The 20,986-nt window shown below is 41.5% G+C and overlaps 1 protein-coding gene across 1 annotated transcript in view; it reads right to left on the minus strand.

The window, feature by feature from the left end:
* Positions 1 to 10,212: 10,212 nt before the first annotated feature.
* LOC106970868 (uncharacterized) overlaps positions 10,213 to 20,986 on the minus strand; it is a 28,716-nt gene continuing 17,942 nt past the window's right edge. Inside the window, exons 3-5 of the mRNA XM_053208217.1 lie at positions 15,742 to 16,003; positions 15,277 to 15,350; positions 10,213 to 14,313 (exon numbers count right to left, since the gene is read on the minus strand). The gene's annotated coding sequence lies outside the window, so the exon portion shown is untranslated. The remainder of the gene's footprint in view (positions 14,314 to 15,276; positions 15,351 to 15,741; positions 16,004 to 20,986) is intronic.

Genomic DNA, 20,986 nt, shown 5'->3' on the forward strand with positions numbered 1-20,986 from the left:
AATAAATAAACGTTAAAAAAAATTAGTCTTTTCCTTCTCTCATGGTTTCCCAAATTCAATAAAAACTCAGTCATGGAGTACCACCCTCAGTCTGAACTTGTAATGACTGATGTATTACTCAGGGTTTTCCAGAGAGAGAACCAATATGAGATGATATAATGTTTATTATGATATTGTTTTTATTATTTTTATTGTTAGAAGATATTAACTCAGGTGACCCGAAGGCTGAGAAGACCTATGACCTGCTGTCTGCTGCTGGAGACCCAGGAAAGCTGACCGTGTAGCGTGAAGTCCTGAGAGCCAATGGTGCAGCCCCAGTCCAAGTCTGAAGGCCTGAGAACCAGCAGCACAGAAGGTAAGACAATGTCAGTGTCCCAGCTCAGTCAGACGGAGAGAGAACTCAACCTTGCTCTGCCTCTTCATCCTATTCAGGCTCTCAACAGATTAGAGGATGCCCATCCACACCGGGGAAGGCCATCAGCTTCACTCGGTCCACCAATTCAAACGTTTCTTCTAGAAACAACCTCATAGACACACCCAGAGTAAGAGTGAAGCAGTTTTCTGGGCACCCCATGGCCCAGTTAAGTTGACACATGAAATGAACCATCACAACCAGATACGCTGAAGTAAGAGTGTCAGCCTTGGAGGTCAGAAACCAGGCTGCTGGCCCTGCCTGTGCCTCCCACTGCCTCTGTGAGCTTGGGAAAGTCACAGAAGCCATCTGGGATCTGCTGTGGGAAGATGTGTCCAAGGCTTCCTCTCAATGCCTTTCCATGCTCAGCTAAATCACCATCTCTGAATTTGTCTCCTCAAGGCACAGAGGCATTGACAGAGGGGGTTCTCATTAACAACCTTCCATTAGGGTTCAAGGGCAAGGAAGGCTCAACTTGCCAATGGAAACAAGTTTAGGAATATAAGACAGGCAGAGCAGAATAACAGAATGCTTTCCTGGGAGAGAGAGGTCTGTGTTCGTATGGACAAAATCAAAGGAGAAATGATACATGAGCAACCCACTGAAGGACAAAATAGTCACCAGAAGCCCATTTGCATCAAAAGCTAGTAATGCTTAATAGTTCTGGCTCTTTTGTGGCTGCATGGTAAGCTAGCTGCATGGTGGTCTAGCGTGCCACTTTCACAGTTCCAATGACTGCTCTGCTTTATCTGTGTTTTATGATGATTTTCACTTACGACAGAAAGGCCCAGGAAGCAATTCTTTCTGAAACCATTTCTCATATTTTCTCCCTTAAAAGAAATCTTCCATCCAGGCAGAGGGATTTCTCAGCAAGTGGTGTCACAGTCTGAGAAAGGTGAAAAGTGTCCCCATGCATGAGGGTGGAAAGGGCAGCTTTCAGACAGGTGTTGGAGCCCAAGCAGGGTGGAGAAGGTACCCACCAGGGTCATGGAGGCAGCATGGAGGGCTGGAAGACTGGCTGGATCAGGAGGTATTCATGCGGAGGGGGAGGCAGCAGAGGTGATGGGGGGTTAGTTACACACAGGGTGATTGATCAAATAAGCAAGTATATTAAGGATAATGGGAGCCAGCACAAACCCTATGGTGTTGTCAATATCTATGTGACCTTACGGTTTTTGATAGATACATACAGTTAGATACAGAAACGTGTGTGTGTATGTTCCCTAGCTCTACTGAAAGGACCAGGGAGCAATGAACCCCAATAAGCACAGCCCAATAGTGATAACCATCTCAGCACCCAGATCCTGTTTTAAATACCATTCTCCTTCAAAATAAACCAGGGTTTCTTGCAGAAATAGCTGATTGAAGGGCTGATGCAGAGAAAGTACAAGAGGAGCCTAGAATATCTTGTTGGACCAGGAATCAGGGAAATGCTTCAAGAATGAATGACAGAGCCATGTCAAAAAGACACAGGAGCCAGCTTGAAAGGGCCATTTCTGGGACGACTGAGTATCAGCATACTGGTAGTGGTCAAGATTCTGACGCAGAGTCTCATGTAAAAGCATCACCCACCTAAACAAACGGTGGCCCAAATGCATCTCCAGAATCAATGTCATTTCCTGGGTATTTCGCATGACCTCCTGCAGCCAGTGATTGCTGCCTCAATGGTGGTGGTATAAGGTGACTCACACACATAGCAACTAAGACTGGCTGAAGCAAAAACCCGGGGAACTATCAAGGACCACACTTAGACATCATCTGACAAATTAATCCTCTCTTCCCTCTTTGGGCCATGCAAAACCACAGTATCTTCGGAGTCTTGCCTATGGAAAATGATCTCCCTACTATCCTCAGAAGTCATTTATCTTGTTTTAAAATAATACCCTAAAGGGAAACACCTCAAAATTAAAAGATGTCAATCCTCAAGACAGTGTTCCATCGCCTTTGCCTGGTCTGAAATTGTCTTCCCATATAGCAGGGGCCACAACTACATGGCCCTTTCGGACACAGAAGTGGAGCCGATGAAGTAGTGAGAAGTTAGGCTGGCAATTTGAAGAGAGAGCAGAAAGGACTTTTGACTGACCCAGGCCTTGAAACACGGGTTCAGGCTGAGTTTACTTCAACCCCAAAGGGCAACATGGAAGATAAAGGGAGACCAACATAAATGACAAGTGTTTTCAGTTACAACTGTCAGGAACTATTTCTTTAATTCAGATTTAAATCAGTAGACTTTGAGTAGATTACCCTCTATACATGGGTGGGTCTCATCTAATCAGTTTAAGGCCTTAAGAGAAAAATGACTGACATCCTTTAGAAAGGAAGAAATTGTGCCTCCAGACTGCCTTGGAGTCACGACCACAACATCAGCTCTTGCTGGAATTTTTAGGCTGCCAGGCTGCCCTACAGAATTTTTTTTTTAATGTTTTATTTATTTTTGAGAGAGACAGAGCATGAATGGGGGAGGGGCAGAGAGAGAGGGAGACACAGAATCCGAAGCAGGCTCCAGGCTCTAAGCTGTCAGCACAGAGCCTGATGCAGGGCTTGAACTCAAACCGTGAGATCATGACCTGAGCCGAAGTCAGATGCTTAACCGACTGAGCCACCCAAGCGCCCCTGCCCTACAGATTTTTGACTTGCCAGTCTCGTGACAGCGTGTGAACCAATTCCTAAAGTGCCTCTCTCAATCCAATCTCTCTCTCTTCCTAATACATTTGCGTGTATATAAAATAATATAGTAAAATAATTTGATAGACTATATTGAATTAGGAAAAACTGTGGAAAGAAAAACTAATACAGGACAGAAGATCTTCATATTTAATCTTACTTGAATCCATTACTTAAGCCTAATTAAGAACACAGGGCTGGGATTTATTTATTATATTCACATAGTTCCGCGTGTTCTGTTTCAGTTACTCTCTCATTAAGTAGAGACATATTACTGATTTTGGATTCTGTTTCCCATTAAAAGGCATTCACATTTTTCGATTTCCACAGCCAAGTGATATTTATTTTGGTAATAAGCAGGACTTTCTCAAACCTTAATGTGCACGTATGAATCACCTGGAGGTGTTTTTAAACTGTAAATCCTGACTCATTAGGTCTGGGGTGGGCCTCAGATTCTGTATTTTTAACAAGCTCCCAGGCAAGATCAATGCCATTTGTCTGGGTTCCACATTTTGAGAAGCCAGGAACTAGAGCAGTGGTTCTGAAGCTTGAGAGGACATCAGCCTCACCTGCAGAACTTGTTAAATAACAAAGCACTGAGCCTTACTCCCAGAGTTTCTGATTCAGTAAGTCTACAGTGAGGCCCCAGAATTTGTATTTCTTTTTTTTTTAATTTTTAATGTTTATTTATTTGCTTATTTTGAGATAGAGAGATAAATTGGGGGGAGGGGCAGAAGGAGAGAGAGGAAGAGGGAGAAAATCCCAAGCAGTCTCCACACAGCACAGAGCCCGACTTGGGGCTCAAACTCATGAACTATGAGATCATGACCTGAGCCCAAGTCAAGAGTCGGATGCTTAACTGACTGAGCCACCCAGGTGCCCCAGAATTTGTATTTCTAGTAAGTTCCCTGGTTGTACTGACACTGCTGGTCTGAGGGCCACCCTTTGAGAAACACCCATCTAGAAAAGATTCCCTAATCTCTCCTAATGGTTTCCTAATCATGAGAATCACCTGGAGAACTACTCCAGACTACAAATTCCCATGCCCCCTCTGTCAGAGAGCCTGGTTCAGTGAATATAGAGAGGATCCAGGAATCTGTGTCCTTAACATGCATCCCAGATCGTTCTGTGAAAGGCAAACCTCAAAGCCAAAGAGTTTGAGAACTCTGACTTGGGAGTTTCAGCCCCAGACTGACTTCTGGACATATTTAAAACTATAAAGCCCCCTTTCCCACAAACCCTGGGCCGGAGTGAGCAAAGCAGCTTGCCCTATGCCTCCTTCCCCCTTGCACATGGGACACACCTAGTCTCCTAAGGGTGAGGACTATACCCTAGCAAGAGGCACCCCCTGGACTCTGTCTGACCAAAGCGTCCTCAGAGAGAGTGAAGAAGAAAGAGGTCGGGGGGAGGGCAGGGAGAGAGAGTGAAGAAAGTGGCCTCCTCCATTTTCAACTCATTCATCCACCCATTCATTTATTCAAAATATTTATAATGTTCTAAACTAGAACTAAACTAGAATTGGGGAATATGATTAAGCAAGTTCTGCCCCTGCTTTTAAAGACCTTATGATCTGGGGCGCCTGGGTGGCGCAGTCGGTTAAGCGTCCGACTTCAGCCAGGTCACGATCTCGTGGTCCGTGAGTTCGAGCCCCGCGTCGGGCTCTGGGCTGATGGCTCAGAGCCTGGAGCCTGTTTCCGATTCTGTGTCTCCCTCTCTCTCTGCCCCTCCCCCGTTCATGCTCTGTCTCTCTCTGTCCCAAAAATAAATAAACGGTGAAAAAAATTAAAAAAAAAATAAAGACCTTATGATCTAGTAAAGGATTCACGCAAATAAATGCTACTTTCACTCATATCAATGCTCCTATTCCCTGGGATGTAGGTGACAGAGGGACACTCTAAACTCTCCCTCAGAACTAGATGAAATACAAGATTTATGACCTACACGGTCTTCTTCCAGGCGCAGGCCCCCACCTACCACATCAGGAAGCGGCCGTGTCATTTAGTAGCTCCACGAACCAGATGTGCCCTTTGAGAGAGCACTCAAAACAGCACACCTGTAGGCTTATTTTGGTTTGACACGCACCATTCTGTTTTCTGCCACTTCCCAGAAACTGAAATTCCCATAGGAGGAGTTGTTGCTGTGTCCCAAAGCACAGGCTACCCTGGCAGTCAGTCTAGAAAAGATGACAGTTCACCAGGGGTCCTGACCTTCCCTGAGTGGGTGCTTCTCCTTGCGACTACTCTCTCAGTCACACTGTCATCACCTCAGGAAGGGATAATAACAGCATCCCGTTGGTGCACATCTGAACTCATGAGCAATCACCCCTCATAACGAAAGCATTGTCATCCCCTTGTGGATTCCTGATAGAAGTCATCAGTCGTCTGTTTTCATCATTTTTTGTTAAAAGTAAATAAAACACTTCCCAGTGCTTCTTGTCATCCCTCCTATTAGAATGTTACAAAGGGGAGGAGCCAAGATGGCAGAACAGCCTGGAAGCTTTCTGTGTGTCTCGAGTCCATGAAATACAGCCAGACCAACACTAAACCATCCTACACACCTAGAAAACTGACTGGAGGATTAACACAACAATCTGCACTACCTGAACCACAGAATTCAGCAGGTACGCGGCATGGAGAAGTGAACTTGAGGAGCTAGAAGGTGCAGGAAGGGAGGTCCTTTTGCGAGCTGAGAGAGGTCGGACACTGGCGGGGCGGGAGATATGGGAAAAGCACCCCTCCCCAAAAGCAGCTAGAGAGAAAGTGGAAAATTGGAAACAGCCGCAGGGACTAAACTAAAAAGGGAGAAATGAGAAAGGAGAAAGGAGAGGGTTTAAATTCCATTAAGACTGTAAACAAGGGGAGGGCAAAGCCTGCAACTCCACAGCTCGATACCTGGCTCTGGTGTCCTGGCGGGAAGGGCGAATCCCCAGGAGCAGAGTCGGGTCTGGGAGGTTCTTGGACCACACGGGGAAAGCGGTTCCACTGCTGGAAGGACATTTGGCAGAGACTGTTGAAGCCACCTGGTCCCAGTCCAGAAGACGGCCACATTCGCTGGTTCTGGAACAAGGTCCTTAAGGGTGAAGCCTGGTGCCGGATGTGTATTGTGATTTTCCATAATCCCTGAAACGCTGCTCCTACACTGTCTTACAAACTTTTTCTGGGGCTGGCTGGCACCTGGCCACAGTCTTGGGGCACCGGCAGCAGCAGGGTCCCGCAAGCGTTCCTATGTGCAGCCGGCATTCAGCCATTGCTCGGTGAGACCCTCCCGCAGAGGCACAGAATGGGTCAAAGCCTCAGTCCTTTGGAAGTAAGGAGCCGGAGAAACAGCCGCATCTGAGACAAAACCCGGGAGAGCGATACTGCCTGGGGCCTGGTCACGGAGAGTGAAAAAGCGGGGAGTGGACGAGAGCTGAAGACGAAGTCGAGTGCGTGATTGCTAATCCAGGAGAACAGACTGGATAGCTGGCTGGCGCCATTTTCACCAATCCTGCGCATGCGCATACGCACCTACGAGCCCCGCAACAATCCACCCCGGTAGGCTAGCAGCGCCATCTAGTGGACAGCGGAGCTGTTACACTGAGCCCCGCCCAACTGGGCCAACTTCTCTCTTCAAGAACACAAGTCTCACTGCCCGCTTAATTTATGGACTATAAAGAGCTACATAGACTGACTTCTAGGGGAAAACGAAGTAATTTCAGTCCTACGTCAATCTGTTAGCAGGTTCATCTATTCAATTTTTTCTTTTTTTTTCTTTTTTCTTTTTCTCTTTTACAATTCTTTTTCTTGAATACAGAAAGAGAAAAAATTCATTTTTATTTTCAATTTTTATTAAAAAATTTTTTCTTTAATTTTTATTACTATATTTTTTACTTTTGTGTAAGTTTTTTCAAATTGTACTTTTCTTCCATCATTTTATTTTAGTCTACTTCAGTGTATACACCTTTTCAAATTTTCAATTTCCTTTTTTTCTTTCTCTTTTTTTCTCTTTTTAGTTTCTTTTCTTTTTCTTGAATGCAGAAAGAGAAAAACTTCATTTTTACTTTCCATTTCTATTAAAAATATTTTATTTAATTTTTATTACTATATTTTTTGCTTTTATGTAAATATTTTCAAATTCTATTTTACTTCCATTATTTTATTTTAGTCTACTACAGTGTATTCATTTTTTCAAATTTTCAAACGATTTTTTTCTTTTCTCTTTTTTCTTTTTTATCTTTTTTCTTTTTTGTTTCTTCTCTTTTTTCTTAAATACAGAAAAAAATATTTATTTTTAATTTTTATTAAAAATATTTTTCTCTAATTTTTTTCTACTATATTCTTTACTTTTGTATACATTTTTTCAAATTCTATTTTACCCCCATCATCTCATTTTAGTCTACTTCAGTGTATTCATTTTTTCAAATTCTTAAATGATTTCTTTTTTTTTTCTCTTCCCCCCCTTTTTTTCTCTAATCTGTCAAACCACTTTAAAAACATAGACCAAAACACACCTAGGATCTAGCATCATCTATTCAATTTGTGTGTGTGTGTGTGTGTGTGTTTAATTTTTAATTTTAATTTTTTTAATCTTAATTTTTCTTAATTTCAATTTTTCTACCTCATTAATTCCTTTTCTCTCTTCAAAATGACAAAACGAAGGAATTCACCCCAAAAGAAAGAGCATGAAGACACGACAGCCAGGGATGTAACCAACACAGATACAAGCAAGATGTCTGAACCAGAATTTAGAATCACAATAATAAGAATACTAGCTGGTGTCGAAAATAGATTAGAATCCCTTTCTGCAGAGATAAAAGAAGTAAAAAATAGCCAGAATGAAATTAAAAATGCTATAACTGAGCTGCAATCACAGATGGATGCAGCGGCGACAAGGATGGATGAGGCAGAACAGAGAATCAGCAATACAGAGGACAAACTTATAGAGAATAATGAAGCAGAAAAAAAGAGGGAGATGAAGGCAAAAGAGCTCAATTTAAGAATTAGAGAAATCAGTGACTCATTAAAAAGGAACCACATCAGAATCACAGGGGTCCCAGAAGAGGAAGAGAGAGAAATAGGGGTAAAAGGGTTATGTGAGCGATCATAGCAGAAAACGTTCCTAACCTGGGGAAAGACACAGACATCAAAATCCTGGAAGCACAGAGGACCCCAATTAGATTCAACAAAAACCGACCATCAACAAGGCATATCATAGTCAAATTCGCAAAATACTCAGGCAAGGAGAGAGTCATGAAAGCAGCAAGGGAAAAAAAAGTCCCTAACCTACAAGGGAAAACAGATCAAGTTTGCAGCAGACCTATCCACAGAAACTTGGCAGGCCAGAAAGGAGTGGTGGGATATAGTCAATGTGCTTAATCATAAAAATATGCAGCCAAGAATTCTTTATCCAGCAAGGCTGTCATTCAAAATAGAAGGAGAGATTAAAAATTTCCCAAACAAAAATTAAAGGAGTTTGTGACCACTAAACCAGCCCTGCAAGAAATTTTAAGGGGGACTCTCTGAGGGGAGAAAAGATGGGGGAAAAAAAAAATATATATGGCAAAAGCAACAAAGATTAGAAAGGACCAGAGAACACCACCAGAAACTCCAACTCTACAAGCATCATAATGGCAATAAATTCATATCTTTCAGTACTTACTCTAAACGTCAATGGACTCAATGTTCCAATCAAAAGACATAGAGTAACAGAATGGATAAGAAAACAAGATCCATCTATATGCTGTTTACAAGACACCCACTTTAGACCTAAAGACACCTTCTGATTGAAAATAAGGGGATGGAGAACCATCTATCATGCTAGTGGTCAACAAATGAAAGCCAGAGTAGCCATACTTATATCAGACAATCTGGACTTTAAAATAAAGACTGTATCAAGAGATGCAGAAGGGCATTATATCATAATCAAGGGATCTATCCACCAAGAAGACCTAACAATTGTAAACATTTATGCACCAAATATGGGAAAACCCAAATATATAAATTAATTAATCAGAAACATAGAGAAACTCATTGATAATAATACCATAATAGTCTGGGACTTCAACACCCCACTCACAGCAATGGACAGATCATCTAATCAAAAAATCAACAAGGAAACAATGGCTTTGAATGACACGCTGGACCAGATGGACTTAACAGATATATTCAGAACATTTCATCCTAAAGCAGTAGACTATACATTCTTCCCCAGTGCACAAGGAATGTTCTCCAGAATAGACCATATACTGGGAAACAAATCAGCCCTAAGTAAGTACAAAAAGATCGAGATCATACCGTGCATATTTTCAGACCACAACACTATGAAACTCGAAATCAACCACAAGAAAAAATTTGGAAAGGTAACAAATACTTGGAGACTGAAGAACATCCTACTAAAGAATGAATGGGCTAACCAAGCAGTTAAAGAGGAAATTAAAAAGTATATGGAAGTCAATGAAAATGATAACACCACAACCCAAAACCTCTGGGACACAGCAAAGGTGGTCATAAGAGCAAAGTACATGGCAATCCAGGCCTTCCTAAAGAAGGAAGAAAGATCTCAGATACACAACCTAAACTTATGCCTCAAGGAGCTGGAAAAAGAACAGCAAATAAAACCCCAAAACAGCAGAACACAGGAAGTAATAAAGATTAGAGCAAAAATTAATGCTATCAAAACAAACAAACAAAAAAAACCCCCAGTAGAACAGATCAATGAAACCAGAAGCTGGTTCTTTGAAAGAATTAACAAAATTGATAAACCACTACCCAGTTTGATCAAAAAGAAAAAGGAAAGGACCCAAATAAATAAAATCAAGAATGAAAGAGGAGAGATCACAACCAACACAACAGAAATAAAAACAATAATAACAGAATATTATGAGCAATTATATGCCAATATAATGGATAATCTGGAAGAAGTGGACAAATTCCTAGAAACATATACACTACCAAAGCTGAAACAGGAAGAAATCGAAAATCTTAACAGACCCATAACCAGTAAGGAAATCGAATTAGTAATCAAAACTCTGCCAAAAAACAAGAGTCCAGGGCCAGATAGCTTTCCAGGGGAATTCTACCAAACATTTAAGGAAGAGTTAACACCTATTCTCTTGAAGCTGTTCCAAAAAATGAAGAAAAACTTCCAAACTCTTTCTATGAAGCCAACATTATCTTGATTCCAAAACCAGACAGAGACCCCACTAAAAAGGAGAACTATAGACCGATTTCCCTGATGAACATGGATGCAAAAATCCTCAACAAGATATTAGCCCACCGGATCCAACAATACATTAAAAAAATTATTCACCACAACCAAGTGGGATTTATACCTGGGATGCAGGGCTGGTTCAATATCCGCAAAACAATTAACATGATTCATCACATCAGTAAAAGACAGAACAAGAACCACATGATCCTCTCAATAGATGCAGAGAAAGAATTTGACAAAATATACCATCCTTTCTTGATAAAAACCCTCAAAAAGTAGGGATAGAAGGAGCATACCTCAAGATCATAAAAGCCATATATGAACGACCCAACGCTAATATCATCCTCAGTGGAGAAAAACTGAGAGCTTTCTCCCTAAGGTCAGGAACAAGACAGGGATGTCCACTCTCACCACTGTTATTCGACATAGTATTGGATGTCTTAGCCTCTGCAATCAGACAACACAGAGAAATAAAAGGCATCCAAATCAGCCAGGAGGAGGTCAAACTTTCACTCTTCGCAGATGACATGATACTCTATATGGAAAACCCAAAAGCTTCCACCAAAAAACTGCTAGAATTAATTATTAGAATTTAGAATTTATTAGAATTATTAGGATTTGGCAAACTTGCAGGATATAAAATCAATGCACAGAAATCAGTTGCATTCCTATACACCAACAATGAAGCAACAGAAAGAGAAATCAAGGAATTGATCCCATTTACAGTTGCACAAAAACCATAAAATACCTAGGAATAAATCTAACCAAAGAGGTGAAAAATCTATACATTGAAAACTACAGAAAGCTTATGAAAGAAATTGAAGAAGACACACAAAAAAAGGAAAAAGATTCCATGCTCCTGGATAGAAAGAACAAATATTGTTAAAATGTCGATACTACCCAAAGCAATCTACATATCCAATGCAACCCCTATCAAAGTAACACCAGCATTCTTCACAGAGCTAGAACAAATAATCCTAAAATGTGTATGGAACCAGAAAAGACCCCAAATAGCCAAAGCAATCTTGGAAAAGAAAACCAAAGCAGGAGGCATCACAATCCCAGACTTCAAGCTATACTACAAAGCTGCAATCATCAAGACAGTATGGTACTGGCACAAGAACAGACGCTCAGATCAATGGAACAGAATAGAGAACCCAGAAATGGACCCACAAACGTATGGCCAACTAATCTTTGACAAAGCAGGAAAGAATATCCAATGGAATAAAGACAGTCTCTTAGAAAGTGGTGCTGAGAAAACTGGACAGCGACATGCAGAAGAATGAACCTGGACCACTTTCTTACACCAGACACAAAAAAAAAACTCAAAATGGATGAAAGACCTCAATGTAAGACAGGAAGCCATCAAAATCCTCGAGGAGAAAGCAGGCAAAAACCTCTCTGATCTTGCCCGCAGCAACTTCTTACTCAACACATCTCCGGAGGCAAGGGAAACAAAAGCAAAAATGAACTACTGGGACCTCATCAAGAAAAAAAGTTTCTGCACAGTGAAGGAAACAATCAGCAAAACTAAAGGGCAACCAACAGAATGGGAGAAGGTATTTGCAAATGACATATCAGATAAAGGGTTAGTATGCAAAGTCTATAAAGAACTTATCACCTCAACACCCAAAAAACAAATAATCCAATGAAGAAATGGGCAAAGACATGAATAGACACTTCTCCGAAGAAGACATCCAGATGGCCAAGTGACACATGAAAAAATGCTCAACATCACTCATCATCAGGAAAATACAAATCAAAACCACAATGAGATACCACCTTACACCTGTCAGAATGGCTAACATTAACAACTCAGGCAACAACAGATGTTGGCGAGGATACGGAGAAAGAGGATCTCTTTTGCATTGTTGGTGGGAATGCAAGCTGGTGCAGCCACTCTGGAAAACAGTATGGAGGTTCCTCAAAAAACTAAAAATAGAACTACCCTACAACCCAGCGATTGCACTACTCGTATTTATCCAAGGGATACAGGTGTGCTGTTTCGAAGGGACACATGCACCCCCATGTTTATAGCAGCACTATCAACAATAGCCAAAGTATGGAAAGAGCCCAAATGTCCATCGATGGATGACTGGATAAAGAAGATGTGGTATATATATACAATGGAGTATTACTCGGCAATCAAAAAGAATGAAATCTTGCCATTTGCAACTACGTGGATGGAACTGGAGGGTATTACGCTAAGTGAAACGAGTCAGTCAGAGAAAGACAAAAATCATATGACTTCACTCATATGAGGACTTTAAGAGACAAAACAGATGAACATAAGGGAAGGGAAACAAAAATAATAAAAACAGGTAGGGGGACAAGGCATAAGAGATTCATAAATATGGAGAACAAACGGAGGGCTGCTGGAGGGGTTATGGGACGGGGGGATAGGCTAAATGGGTAAGGGGCACTAAGGAATCTACTCCTGAAATCATTTTTGCACTATATACTAACTAATTTGGATGTTAATTTTTTAAAATTTTAAAAAAATTAAAAAAAAAAATAAAGAATGTTACAAAGCATCTCCACTGATCACCCACAGCCATGCTGTCCAACAGGCTGCAGTGGGTTGTTAACATCTGGAGGGGAGGAGATTGGTGAGGAGAGTTTTAATTTAGCGAAGAGTTTTCTTTAATGAATCTCATTTTGGCAGGAGGAAGTCATGACAGGCATCATAATGTCATCTAATCTGCCAAAACCTTTCTAAAGTTGATGTTTTTCCCCTTCTGTAATCAATCCTGTTATTCCTTCCCTTTCAACATCCTCGAAGGGTCAAGACCCTGTAGCTAGAAAATATATTAAGCGGCTAGCTTTTCTTTAAATGAAAAATGTTTCACATTGCTTTGTCTTAATTTACTGCTTTTTCTCCCCCCTCTAAAGTGTGCAATTTGTGCCTGGCTAAAGGCAGACTGGGTCTAGCTTATTTGTAATGTTTAATATACACCATCCCAAGACTTTGCTGCAAAGCAAATTAATTTTCTAGGGAAATTGACAAGATTAACATGTCTCCACTGAAGCCAGCTTCCAAAAAGCAAAGCTTAAATCTGTTACTTCAACTCATTTCTGAGTTGGTTTAATTATTTTTTTTTTCATTTGTGGAAATTATTTTTTTTCCCAGATATGAGACTTCCTCAGGTACAAGGGTAAAATAAATGGTGTGGTTGTGATTACTACTAAGATGCTTGCCTGCTGTAAAACTTAGACAAATTACATAAGCTCTGTAAGCCTCAGTTCCTCATCAGTAAAACGGGTCTAACCTAGTACTGACATCACAGGTCATTGTGAGCATTAAATGTCAGCAACTAGACATCAGGCTGCACACTGTGCTTGGCCCCAGAATAGTCACTCAGTAATGGTTTTGCTAGTAATCTATTATGATTATTCTCTTCAGAGATAAGAAGGAAGGGTTTGGATGAAGTGATATCCAGGAAACTATTTACTTTTCTTTGTATATTTTTTATTCTAAGGAAAATGCAACATTCATGGCATTAGCAACATGCCATCATACTTTACATCAACACAGAAACATTTTTTCTGTAATCCTTTCTATAGAAGCAAAATAACAGTGTTGAAGCTTAAAAGTATTGTAGAAAATGTCACCCTTTAATTACTTTACAATGCTCCCCAAGAGAAGGGGGCTGGGCATAGTCAAGGAGTCATGAAGTCCTGAGTTTGAGTTCCATCTCTGCTGCTAATTGGTGACCTTGAGCAAGATTCAGGATTTCTCCACTTTGGGGTGAGAAATTGTGTTAATTTATTGGAAAGATCTTATGTTAATATTAATGTCAAAGAGATGTGACATTATTAACAAATATAACAATTTTCCATTAACTATACAGAGAATAAGCACTATTTTCCATGTTGACATTGTCCCAGGTTTTTACAGTACATTTCAACAGGAACGTGGCTCTGCCCTTCACAGAACCATAGTGCCCAGAGTTGCCTAAGGTATTGATCCAAGCAGATGGAGAAGAATTAATGGATTCTCAAGCCAGGGTCATAACTGCAGGTGTCACCAGGAAAGCCCACACTGCTGCCTAAAGACAGAAAGAAAGATAATAAAATAGAGAAGAGAGATGAGGAATCAATCCTCTCAGGTCACCTTCTGGGGTCAGAATACCTAAGATGAATGTAAGATGTTGGTAACGTCCCCACAGTAGTGTGAATGAATTGGTGGGTGTGCGAAGGGTGTTAAAGTGGAACTCTCCCAACCCAATTTAAGTTTAATTACAACAAAATAGTCTCCCTCTCTACTTTTTTTGCATCATGTAGACTCACAAAGATACCTGTGCTTCTATACCACTTTGTCTGTATGGGAGTATATGATGGCATTTTAAAGTCATTTCAGAGACACGGTCAATGTAGTTTGACAAACCGCCTCCCAAATTCTCTCCCCAAACTAATTTGCCATTGATTATAAAGAGAATAAATGCTGTTTTCCATGTTGACATAAAAGAAAGAAAAAGGAGGGGTGCCTGGGTGGCTTAGTCGGTTAAGCATCCATCAAAAAAAAAAAAAAAAAAAGGAAAAGGAAAAGGAAACCTGGTCCTACAATAAAGTCCAGAAATTATGGTGGTTTATAAAATAATATTAAACACTGTGGCTTTCTTCCTCGAGAAATGGATATGTCATATATTCAGTTTGACTGCTAGACAAAATACACAGGGACCCATGCCGCCAGATAGCATACATGGAAAAATGACAGCATCAAGCTGACAGTCAATCAGAAAGATCAATGGGTGCATATTGTCACCAGTTTGCAGCCCTGCCTCAGGCCCAGCTGAACCAAAGCAGCCGACTAATTCTCTGACTCACCGTCTCGGCACCTCCTGAGCCTGGATATACATAGGAGGGCCCATTAATATTAATTCCAAATGACAACATCTCTTGGCATCGACAGCATAACATCAGGACCTTAAGATGCCTCCCAAGCCTCCCCCAGTTATTTCTGGGTATCTCCAGGTGATACCTCAGGCACGTCCAGTCCCCAATCTACTCACGTTTTATTATTCCTGCTGTCACTTCAGGACACCATACCTGCCTCCGCTGCTCCCCTGTGTAGAAATACTGATGTCTGAAAAAGAGAAGCCGTGTCAAGATCCTCCCCAGACCTCCAGTCCCTGAGACATCATAGCACTACTGAGTCCTGGGGGAAAGGTGGAAACATAGCCCTCTCCTGATTTCAGGCCACCACTGTGTCACTTAGGTCTGAAAACATAGTGCAAGACTCTGAAAATCACCCATGAAAGGAGTTTTTTCAGCTTCCAGCTCAACTTCCTTTGCCACTGGGAGCTGCCAGCTAAACTAAGGGCCTAGATGGAGAACAGATACATGCCATCTCCTTCCACTGTCCTTGTCCCTTCACTCCCCCATCTTCTCTCCACAACACAAGCAAGAGAAGCAAATAAAAACTCTCTCTTTCAGTTAAAAATAACAAAGCAAAACGAAACTCTAAAATATCATACCTGCCAATCGGGAGAGACCAAGTCATGCAGCAGTAACAAACAAAACCAACGGTGACGTAGCGTAGCAAGTTTGTTCCTCGTGCTTCCTGTGTGTTCAGTGCAGGTTGTCACCGGGTCTCTGCTCATCTGAGTCACCTAGGAAACCAAGCTGATGGAGCATCTTGACATGCCTCTATGGTTTCTGTGGTCAGGCAGCTGTTTGATGTGACACAAATCACCTCTAAATGCATTTCTTCAGCTAAAGAAAGTCCCATGGGCATGCCTGAACTCAAGGCAACAGGAAAGCACAATTTTATCATATGCTTAGCTGAAAGAGAATGAGAACAGATGTTAACAGCCTAATGACATCAAATAAACCCATTGAAATAGATGTTCACCTTCCTGCTAGGTGTACACACAGCCTAACTCTGAACCCAGTTGGGGCTTAGCCAGAGCCCTTATTATAATTATGAGAATGGTAAAATCACTTACTCCGGAAATTCAAGCTATCACCCTAATTGTGCAGGTGCCTCTTCTATAGGCCATATATATAACCACTGAGGGACCAGGTGGCCCACATGTAACTGGGAAGAAAAACACTGTCATATTCAAAAACCCGTTTTCAATGCCCAAAGAGTACGGATGTTTTACTAAAAGGTAGAATTTTGAGGGGCATCTGGGTGGCTCCGTTGACTAAGAGTCAGACTTGGGTGCAGGTCATGATCCTGCGGTTCATGGGTTCTAGCCCCACGTCAGGCTCTGTGCTGACAGCTCAGAGCTCAGAGCCTGGAGACTGCTTTGGATTCTGTGTGTGTCTCTCTCTGCCCCTCTCCTGCTTGCACTCTGTCTCTCTCACTCTCTCTCCTCTCTGAAAAACAAATGAACATTAAAAAAAAAAAAAGTAAAATATTGGGGTACCTAGATGGCTCAGTGGGTTAAGTGCCTCTTTCATGATTGTGAGATCAAGTTCCAAGTCAGGCTCTGGGCTAGGTGTGGAGCCTGCTTAAGATTCTCTGTCTCCCTCTGCCCCTCTCCCCAGCTTGCTCTCTCTCTTTCAAAAAAATAATTAATGAATTAAAATAAATTAAAAAGTAGACCTTTATCCAGAAAAAAATTGTTTTGTTTTTTGTTTGTTTGTTGTTGTTGTTGTTGTTTTTGCTTCCTAGGGCATGAAGTGAAGCGGCCACACCTCCATTTAGGAGTTATGGCACCATCCTCTATAGTCTATCAAAAACCAGGCATTATGGTACAGTCTTTAATTATATTGCCTCTTACACTCATGACTGTTCTCTAAGAAACATATCCCCATTTTGTGGGTGGGAATTAAGGAGTGTAATAATTTGCTCATGGTTGTCATTTTGTGTATTTCTTCAGTTTACCCTCACTGGCATATTTTGTCCTTCAATAAGTCCTATTCTCTTCTTTTCTTTCTCCTTCGGTCTCCCTGCTTTATTTGTTGCTGTTACTGTTTGTTTGCTGTCCAGAAGACAAACATCCCAGCCAATCCTAAACCTCTCTCCTGATTGGCATTTTCGTCTCAGGCCTGAGGTATCTCCTGTATGACTCTGCCCATCCACATCCTAACACTGTCAGAGGAAGTCACCTTCCTGCACCAGCTGTCTAGGGGCAGTTCTGCCCCAGATCCACCAGCCTCCCGCCCGTGTTGGTGGGGCATCTAAACTACAAATACTTGGGGTGCCTGGCTGGCTCAGTCAGTACAGCATGTGACTCTTGGTCTAGGGATTGTGAGCTTGAGTCCCACAATGGGCGTAGAACCTACAAAAAAAAAAAAAAAAGTACAAATACTTGAGGCAAGCAGGTGCAAACACAAATGTCTAGAGGGACCACCTGGTGATTAAATGACTGCTGGAGGCTGTCAGTGGTGAAGACTTGGAAATGGGGGTCAGGGAGAGGGGTGGTGAGCCCACAGTCTGCCAAAAGAAGGTAAGGCTGACTGGTGGCATTATAGGAAATCTGGGCTAATGTTACCAGATCTGATTTTCATGAAAAGTCATAAAGCCAAGGGCCACCTGGGTGGCTCAGTTGGTTAAACATCTGACTTTTGATTTCTGCTCAGGTCATGATCCAGGGTTGTGGGATCAAGCCCTGCATTAGGGCTAAGTGTGAAGCCTACTTAAGATTTTCTCTCTCTCTCTCTCTCTCTCTCTCTCTCTCTCTCTCTCCCCCCCCCACCCTCCCCCTGCTCGTGCACGCATGCTCGCTCACTCTCAAACTAAATACATAAACTTTTTTTTTTAAGTCATAAACCCAGATTTTTAGATATGAAATCTTCCAATCATTAAATATCGGCTCAAACTTTTTAAAAGTCCTGTGAAGATCTTTTTGGAATTTGTACCATTTTCAAGTGCTACTCATTCAAAATAAATTTATTTTTCAAAATAAATTTAAAAATATGTCTGCAGGTAAACATTTGGCCCTCCAGCTTTCAGTCTGCCACCTCTTTCCAACAACAGGCAAATTACAGAATACAATCGTGCACACAGGCACACACACACACACACACACACACACACCTTAAAACCTCTAGAGCAAGAAGTAGTTTAGGGGGGCATTTAATTATAGAACATAGTTTTAAGCATCACTCACTACAAATGGAAGTAAAATAAAAATGAAGAGGTCCTAGGAAAAACATTTCACACAGAGGAATAAGAGATCAGAAACTCAGGAGCCAGAAGCGTGAATGAGAACCCTGCCAGGGTACTGCGGGACCACAGAGAAGTGGCAGGATCCTAGTTCCTCAATATCTTCATCTTGAAACAGATTTTTTTTTTTTATGAAGATCAACCTATCACAAGGGTTCTGTAACACGTGAATAAAAAACTAACACTACTTTCACATCAAGGTTTCTCAGATTTACCAGAAAAGCAAAGGTTCTTGGAATCACAGACCATTAGAGGCATAAGGTATTAAAATCATCCTGGACAATATCCTCCTTTTCCATTTGAGGGATGGAAGGCCTGGGAAGACCAGGACCAGGCCACACAGCTAGAGACCACCCAAGCCTGGCCAAGAGAGGAAGAGGGGGTAAGACCAAGAAGGAAACAACCTCCTAGAGAGCACCTGGAGACCCAAGTGTGGATGCAGGATCCACCCCTTACAAAGCATAAGACCTTGAGATTGCACATCCTTAAGCCATCACCTCTCCTCAGCATCCTTAGAATAGCACCCTGCCTTAGCCTGCAGGTAGGGAAATTGGAGAATGAGAAGAGACAATACAGGCAAAAGAGAGTCTGCAGATCAGAAGCATTACACAATTGCCAAAGTTGGTTTGCTTTCTTTGTCTCCCCTGGAGTCCCTGGCACCTCTCCTCTGACTTCCCACCTCACCTTCTCCCCAATCATAGGCTTTCTTCCACTGTGTTGACACTGCCCATGGACACTCTTATCTTACCCAAGACTGTGAGCTCCCTGGGGCCAAGGGCTTTGTCTAATTGCATTTGGTGCACAGGTAGACCCTTGATGGATGTTTGCTGAATGAATGAACCTCTAAATATCTAAGGTCCCAACCCAAAAGACCTAAACTAAACTAAATGAATTGAATGCTTGCAGGGTCTCACTAATAATAAAGCAAACATATTCATATAAATTTATCCATGAAACCTTTCTGAGAAATGTTTATAGCATTTTAAATTTATAAACTGCAACTTTCTGGTGTGGGGACTGTATTGAGTGACATTCAGAGAGAGAGAAAAAGAGAAAGAGAGAGAAATGACTACAATTCAGGATGCCTCTGCGCCTAACTTTGCCTCTTATCCAAAATAATACATCCACTCATAATCAAGCTTTCAGGTCTACAAGCTGCCCATCTGAGAAGTTAGTCACTTGGCATGATGAAACTTCAGATACTCACTCCAGTGTTCAAGACCTGGATTTCTTGTGGGAGTCCCAAATTCGCCTACTACTAGGAATGGACATACATGAAGCTCCCCTTTATGTAACTAAGCATTAACGCCTACTTTATCTCCTACCTCATCATCTGTCACAGTCAAAAACCGACAGCACAAATCCAAATTTCAAGGGAATAAAAAAATATATTGCACAGGAATTCCTTTTCAAAGCGTGACCTTAAGAAGATTCCTCTGCAAGAATAAAATAAAAACAGAGAGGGAGGCAAACCCTAAGAGACTCTTAAATACAGAGAACAAACTGAGGGTTGCTGGAGGACCGTGGGGGGAGGTGGATTAAATGGGTGGTGGGCATTGAGGAGGGCACTTTTTGGGATGAGCACTGGGTATCATATGTAACGGATGAATCACTGGGTTCTACTCCTCAAGACAAGACTACACCGTATGTTAACTAACTTAAAAATAAATTTTTTAAAAATTTATTTTGCTCAAAGTCTTCTGGATTAGGTAAAGTAGGGTAGAGAGAAAAATGACTGAATTTCCGTGAACCCAAAAGCCCATCAAAAGTAATCTGTGTAGGTACTGTCTTGTATCCCATGCCTCTTGGAACAGTTTAAATACAACAGTCTTGAGAGTTTCTCAGATTCAGACTCTGGAAGTTGGAGATTTATATTAGCATTATTCCCACATAGGAAGAAGCAACATATTCTCTGCCAAAATATATGTAAAGTTCTTCCTCTCCCTACTGCTAATCTTCTGCCCCATAATCTACCTTTATATAGTACCTGTTTATATGTCCTCGAGAAATTTTACACCATTTTGAAATTTAGAAATTTTTTTAAGTTGAGAGAGAGAGAGAGAGAGAGAGAGAGAGAATGCGAGTGAGGGAGAGGGGCAGAGGGAGAAAGAGAATCCCAAACAGGTTCCATGCTCACATGGAGCCCAACACAGGTCTCAATCCCACAACAGTGAGATCATGACCTGAACTGAAATCGAGAGTTAGATGCTCAACCGACTGAACCACTTCAGCTGCCCCAAAATTTAGAAATTTTTTTAAAGTTTAAGAAATAATGTTTATTCTAAGCAGCTGGCAGTTTCATTAGCCAGCAAACATGAACAATGATCCTTAAATCAGAAGATAAAGTAACGGGGGTGCCTGGGTGGTTCAGTCGGTTAAGCAACCAACTTCGGCTCAGGTCATGATCTCCAGATCCATGTGTTCCAGCCCCACGTGGGCCTCTGTGCTGACAGCTCAGGGCTTGGAGTCTGTTTCAGATTGTGTGTCTCCCCCTCTCTGCCCCTCCCCTGAGCATACTCTTTCTCTCTCAAACATAAGTGAACATTACAAAAAATTGTTTTAATGAAGATAAAGTTACTAAATTACATTCTCTCTAGAGAATT

This window comes from Acinonyx jubatus, chromosome F2, assembly GCF_027475565.1.
Source record: "Acinonyx jubatus isolate Ajub_Pintada_27869175 chromosome F2, VMU_Ajub_asm_v1.0, whole genome shotgun sequence".
Lineage (NCBI taxonomy): Eukaryota > Metazoa > Chordata > Mammalia > Carnivora > Felidae > Acinonyx > Acinonyx jubatus.